This window comes from Callorhinus ursinus, unplaced genomic scaffold (genome assembly GCF_003265705.2).
Source record: "Callorhinus ursinus isolate GAN/ISIS: 27379988/994484 unplaced genomic scaffold, GSC_fseal_2.0 scaffold1, whole genome shotgun sequence".
Lineage (NCBI taxonomy): Eukaryota > Metazoa > Chordata > Mammalia > Carnivora > Otariidae > Callorhinus > Callorhinus ursinus.
The window spans coordinates 114,335,256-114,341,878 of record NW_027397063.1 but is presented as its reverse complement, the minus strand read 5'-3'; the positions used below and the strand labels follow the sequence as shown (position 1 = coordinate 114,341,878).

General features: G+C 39.0%; 1 pseudogene; it reads left to right on the top strand.

Moving 5' to 3' along the window:
* Window positions 1–4,745: 4,745 nt before the first annotated feature.
* On the top strand, window positions 4,746–5,224 carry LOC112820122 (NHP2-like protein 1 pseudogene; annotated as a pseudogene).
* Window positions 5,225–6,623: the final 1,399 nt, after the last annotated feature.

Here is a 6,623-nt window from a genome sequence, read left to right as displayed (position 1 = left end):
TGTGAAATAATCAATTAGAGGTCATAGACATTAAAAATGAGACTGTGGAAGGAATTCAAAAGATGGTCTACAGAGAAAAATGTGCTTGGCAGAGAATGATTAATGAGGTGGAAGCTAAGTGGAGGGAACTTACCAGAATACAACAGAAATGAATACAGATGTAGGACTATGAAAACAAAATGAAGAGACAAGGCCAAAAGATCCAAAAGTTTCATCATCTGACTAAAAGGAATTCAGGAAAAGAAAATAAAGAGAATGTACGGGAGTAAATACATGAATGTATAGATAAAATTTCCAAAAATTAAAAAAATAACAAGCCCCTACTTGATTGAAAGGGCTTAGTAAATGTCAAGTAGAATTTACCATCCACAGACTCTTTCTGATGGAAAGTTCTCCAGCAGGAAGGATGTCCTCTAATATAGTTTAGGAGTTGGAACAGATCTCATATTTCAATGTCTCCATCACACCGATAAGAAAGCCAAGACTCAAGGAGGTCAAACAATTTTATAATAATCATGTAGTTATCAAAGAAAAGAGTCAGGGTTAAATTCAAATATCCTGACTACGGCCCAGTAATTTTTTCTCAACTTTCTCCAATGGGAATTCATAGATAATTAGGTCTGGTCAGGTTTCAAATTGTTCCATGACAGCAAGATCTTAATGCTAGAAGACTGTAAACATATTTAAAAAGAAACTCCACATGGGTTTGAATTTTTTTTTTTAAAGTTGTGATTTAGTGGACATTTAGTCAAGAAAACATTCATTGTCGACCTCAAAGACACCTACATGTCCATTTCCCTATATTCTTGGGAGTGTATAAATACAGTACTGGCACTAAGCAGTTAAAGTATTCATTGAGTGATATGGCTTAATTTACCCATGTTGCTCCCCCAAACCTTGATAATTAGTCTTAGAGAAACTTGACTAGTTTTATTGCGGTTGTTGCTATTATTGCTTGTTTGTTTTTACTATTTACACAAAAGGTTTATTTACTACTTGAATTACTATAGGCAGTTTACTTAAAATAGCTAGCCTCAGTTTTCTTATCTCCAATTTGGGGATATCAATACCTACTTTGCAGGAGGCCTGTGTAGATTTAATGATTGAATGTAATGCAGTAAAGTGAAGAAAGGAGTGCTTGCCCCAGGGAGTGAATCAGCCAAACATCCATTCCTTCTTCATTCTCCGCCCCGCTGCACAAAACAACTCTGTCCCCAAGAAAGGGATTTCTCTCTTCCCTTTCCCTATTTTTTTCTGCCTCCTTCCTCTTTACTTTTTGCTGCTGAAATGTAGGATTTTGTTTATAGACATTAATGAAAATATTTTATTTAGAGATATTTAAGATCCCTAACCCTTTCTCTTAACTCAGAGTTTTCAAAATACCTAGATGGCCTTTCAAGAGAGAAAGAAGCAAATACAAGACATGAGCTAAGAATCAAATGTACAGACATAAGAAGTAAATTAAGACAGTAGGTCTGGGAGTGCCTGGGTGGCTCAGTTGTTAAGCATCTGCCTTCGGCTCAGGTCATGATCCCAGGGTCCTGGGATTGAGCCCCGCATCAGGCTCCCTGCTCTGCGGAAGGCCAGCTTCTCCCTCTCCCACTCCCCCTGCTTGTGTTTCCTCTCTTGCTGTGTCTCTCCCTGTCAAACAAATAAATAAAATCTTTAAAAAAAAAAAAAAAAAAAGACAGTAGGTCTGTTTCGAGTTCCAGATAAATTAATAACTGTATTAGTAACTACATATTTTGAGTTCCAGATAAATGTGAAAGTGCTTAGTAACTATAATATGTTCTGCTGCTCTCATATTATAAACAGTTTCAAGACTATTGAGAATAAAGAGTCTCTACCCCCAAAACAGATATGAGACTGCTATTCAATATTCATATGAGAAAGTCATGTGGGACACCCTGTACTGCAGCTTCCACACAGGGCAGTCACTGGGAAGTATCTGCCTGAGGGAATACTTCTCTCAGGTGGCACAAAAGCACATTCTATTAATGAACACTTTTTGCTTTAGAATCAACAAGAAATCCCAGCTTGGAATTTTGTTATAGAAGAGAATGTCTACTGGGTGTTTCTTCTGTGCCTGCATGAATGTGGTGTATTTTAAGGAAAACCTTTCTAAAAATTCCACCTATACATTGTACAAGGATTTACTATTCTTAAAGCAAGCTCCCTTGGGCATCTAGAAAGGTAGTTCATGTACAAAAATCACTTTGCTTGTCCTATTCTCTTTATTTACAAGAATCATCTGAAACAGAGTCAGTTACATCTTGCAGAGTGCAGGTAAACCTGGGATACAAGTTCCTCCGAATTTGAGGATTTAGAAAATGAGAGGGAAAAAGGCAGGTTTTGTCCAATGTGGGTTACATATTATCACTGTATTTAGGAACATAGAGCTTGCCTCTGTTCTTTTCTTTCTGCCCTGAACTACCTGGTCCTTTATTGCCCCCATTAAAATGCAGGAGACATGAGAAAAAGAGACTAACTGTGGCTGCCTAAGACACCATGATGTCCATTTTGACACATTTTCTTGCCTTTAAAAGTGACATTAAGGTGTTTTCCCCATCTCCCTGCTTGAAAATCACTTCCAAATACCAAGGAGAAAAAATAAATAAGCAAACAAATTTCATGTTCATTGACTGAGGTAAAATATAGAGAGAGTGGGAAAGCAGATGGGTAAGTAAAATAAATTACTGAGAGGAACAGAAAGGTAAATGTAATTATTTGCAGGGAGTAACTAGTGAGAAGGAAGCCAATTCAACCACACAACCCCAGAAAGACTCAATTAAGCAACATATACTTCAGAAAACAGAGTGGAAGGGAACTGAAAACAGAGGGATTGTTTAGTCCATATAAGAAGCAATTTGACTCTCCAAATTCATATCACTTCACAGCAGAGTTAAGTGATCAGTCCCCTACCCTCAGGGTACTGGAAGTATATTCTCTGGAAAAATTGAGCAAGAGAACTCTAGACTTGAATCAAACAGAAGATGTAGAAAGTGAGATGCCAAACTGAAAGTGGGAAGACAGGATTGCTTGTAAACCACTGAAGAGAGGAACCCACACTGACATTTTCCCCACCCAAATTCCAGAATGCTATAAGCCAGGCTCATACATGAAGGCAAAAAACTAAAAGACTCTTCTCTGTAGAAAGTAAACTACACCAAAGGCAAGGCCTCGTCCACATACACAGAATTTTCAATAAACTTTTTAGAACCTCACTCTTAAATATAAATGGATAACAGCATTTTACCATGAAAACATGGACCAAAAACAAAGAAACAAAGGGGAATTTGAAGGAAACAGAGGCAATGCTAGGAACAGAAGAAATGTCATTAATGAAGGGCCATAATTAATGTCCTTCAAAAAAAAATACTATATCCATGAGATAAAGGTAACATATTTTAGAAAATAGAACTCTTAGAAATTACATATATGATTAGCCAAAATTTTAAAAAGTTGATAAAATGGTCAAAAGTAGAACAAAAAAGAAGAGGGGAAAATGGATGTGAAAAGAAAAGAAAATTAGAAAATCACTCCTGGAGGTCCAACATACAACTAGGAAGAATTTCAAGAGGAGAAAATAGATAAGATTTTGAAGAGAAAATTATTTTTTAAAAATACTAGAAAGTATCTAAGAAGTAAAGGACATGAGTTTTTAGATTGAATGAACCTTGTCAGTATTTGTCCAGTGAAAAAAATAAGACCCTGTTAAGGCACATTACCATAAAATTTAAGAGTTTAGAGAAGACCCAAAGAATTTTCAAAAAAGCAGTTTACCTACAAAGAATCAAGCAAAAGCCATGAACCTTTTCAACAGCAACTGAATGAATATGGTTTTCAACATAGAATTCTATGTATCAATCAAAAGTGAAGATAGAATAAGTCAATTTACACACATGCAAGGTATCAAGATAAAAAAAAATTTATCTTTCATGAAGCTTTTCACTGGTGGATGTATTCTGACAAAATGAAGAAAAGATATGGAAAGATATGGACTCCTAGAAACATGGTATCTCCTATAGGATCATGAATCTCCAGGATAAGAGCATGGAAATTGTCAGGCTATACATACGACAGGACTAGAGACTAGAACTCAATCCAGGGTAAACTGGAAAACAGAGGGTTTCAGGTGGGATGTCTCAGAGCAAAGAGATGAACTGAGAATTTTTACCATGTGACAAGTTGTACCGAGAGGTGGTTTATTGAGAGTTGGAGGATGTTGGAAAACATAGCCATGAGTCAAAGCAAATTAAGCAAATGAAAAAAGAAGACAATAGTTAATTCCAAGAAAAGCCAGAAGGCATACAAGAAAGGAAACATTTGCACTATATACTGTAATACATTGTAACACTACCATATATTATACATTATGATACCCTGCCTTGCAAAGCAAGAAAGAGTATTTTCACAATTATAACAACACTGCATAGGCATTTAACTAAAAATTGTGATACACATAGAGAAGAAAAGGAGAGGGTAATGGAATAGATGAGAATGCTAAAATCTTCATCTACTGTAATATAAACTCAATGTGTAAATGTGACGGAACAAGGAACATCTGTAGAAATATGGACTAAATACCATAAAAAGAACCTAGACATTTTAAATGGTTGCTTTTTTTCAGGATTGAGAAGGAAGCATAAAGAGAAGGGTAGGTGACTGCTATTTTTGGTTAAAAGACTTCAACACTAGCCACTTCCTGCTTCCCTGTGGGTGGGTCATTTCTGTGTCCCTGCAGCATGGGGTGGGAGACCACCAAAGCCGATGCAGTGACTGAGGCTGATGTAAATCCAAAGGCCTACCTCCTCGCAGACACCCACCTCACAAGAAATGACTGGACCTTGTTCAGCAGGCATGTAACTACAAGCAGCTTTGGAAAGGAGCCAATGAAACTACCAAAACCCTCAACAGAGGCATCTCTGAGTTCGTTGTGATGGCTGCAGACGCTGAGCTCCTGGAGATCATCTTTCACCTTCAGCGGCTGTGCCAGGATAAGAGTATGTCCTACATGTTTGTGTACTCCCGCTCCAAGCAGACCCTAGGGTGGGCCTGTGGGGTTTCCAGGCCTGTCATCTCTGATCGTGTCACCATCAAAGAAGGCTCACAGCTGAAGCGGCAGATCCAGTCCATTCAGCAGTCCCTGAAAAGTCCTCAGCCGACCCCGGTGGCCTCTGCTACACTGAGAGTTGTGTATCATGTTGTCTGTGTTAGCATGTAGTGTCTCCAGCTACCTTCTCTTGTTATATTATAGTACTAAATCTGGTTTTTGCATCTTTGTGTTGCTTTTGTTTAGTTTTACAGGTGGTTATCCATATATTACTCCCCCACCCCACCCCCAATCTCCCATTCTACTCTCTCTCTCTCTGCCATCTTATCCTCCCTTTTGAAAAATGAACTAACGCTGAGAACAGGCAGAAGTCAAATGATGACACCATTCAAAGGCAGGGGAGAGTCAGGATAGAGATCTGGTTCCAGCTTTCAGGTGCTAACTTCCTACTGCGTGGAGGGCATGGCAGAATTAAACACCATGCACTTTGTATCCCTTGTGTCTGGCTTACAAAGCCATTCTGTACATGTTTGCTCTCCAGGGGATTATGTATCATTTGGGGAGAAAGCATGTACCCTGTGAGGTTGTCAGGTGTATGTTCAAGTGCCATTTGCTAATATACCCCTATTGGCTTTGGTAATGTGATATTGCCCTTCTCCCCCAACTCCCAACCATGCCCCTGAGGGTGGCAGGGCAGTAGCATATCAAAGAAATATGCCACAGAATTCCAGAGGCTGCCTGGGTTTGTTAGACATGGGGCAGTTGAACTAGGTCTTGAAGGAGTCCAGAGTGGCAAGAAAGTAGAGAGTCAACTGAAGCTGGAATGAAGAAATCTGGGAAAGTCATGGAGACCTCCCTGGAAGCTACAGCAGAGATGTTGGAATCCAAGGAAACATCCTCTCTGGTGAATGGAGATAGATACTTTGGTACCAGCCCCAAGAGCCCTGACTCCTGTTTCCTGCCACAATGTGGGTCAGATGTATGTATTCTTTATCACATCAGAAGGACAGTGCTACAGCAAAGGAAACAGTCAACAAAACCAAAAGACAACCGACAGAATGGTAGATGATATTTGCAAATGACATATCAGATAAAGGGTTAGTATCCAAAATCTACAAAGAACTTATCAACCTCAACACCCAAAGAATAATCCAATCAAGAAATGGGCAGAAGACATGAACAGACATTTCTTCAAAGAAGACATCCAAATGGCCAACAGACACATGAAAAATTGCACAACATCGCTCGGCATCAGGGAAATCCAAATCAAAACCTCAATGAGATACCACCTCACACCAGTCGGAATGGTTAAAATTAACAAGGCAGGAAATGACAGATGTTGGTGAGGATGCGGAGAAAGGGGAACACTTTCTCCTTTCCCTTGCATTGGGAATGCAAGCTGGTGCAGCCACTCTGGAAAATAGTATGGAGCTTCCTCAAAAAGTTGAAAATAGAGCCACCATACGACCCAGCAACTGAACTACTGGGTATTTATCCCAAAGATACAAATGTAGTGATCCAAAGGGTACGTGCACCCCAATGTTTCTAGCAGCAATGTCCACAATAGCCA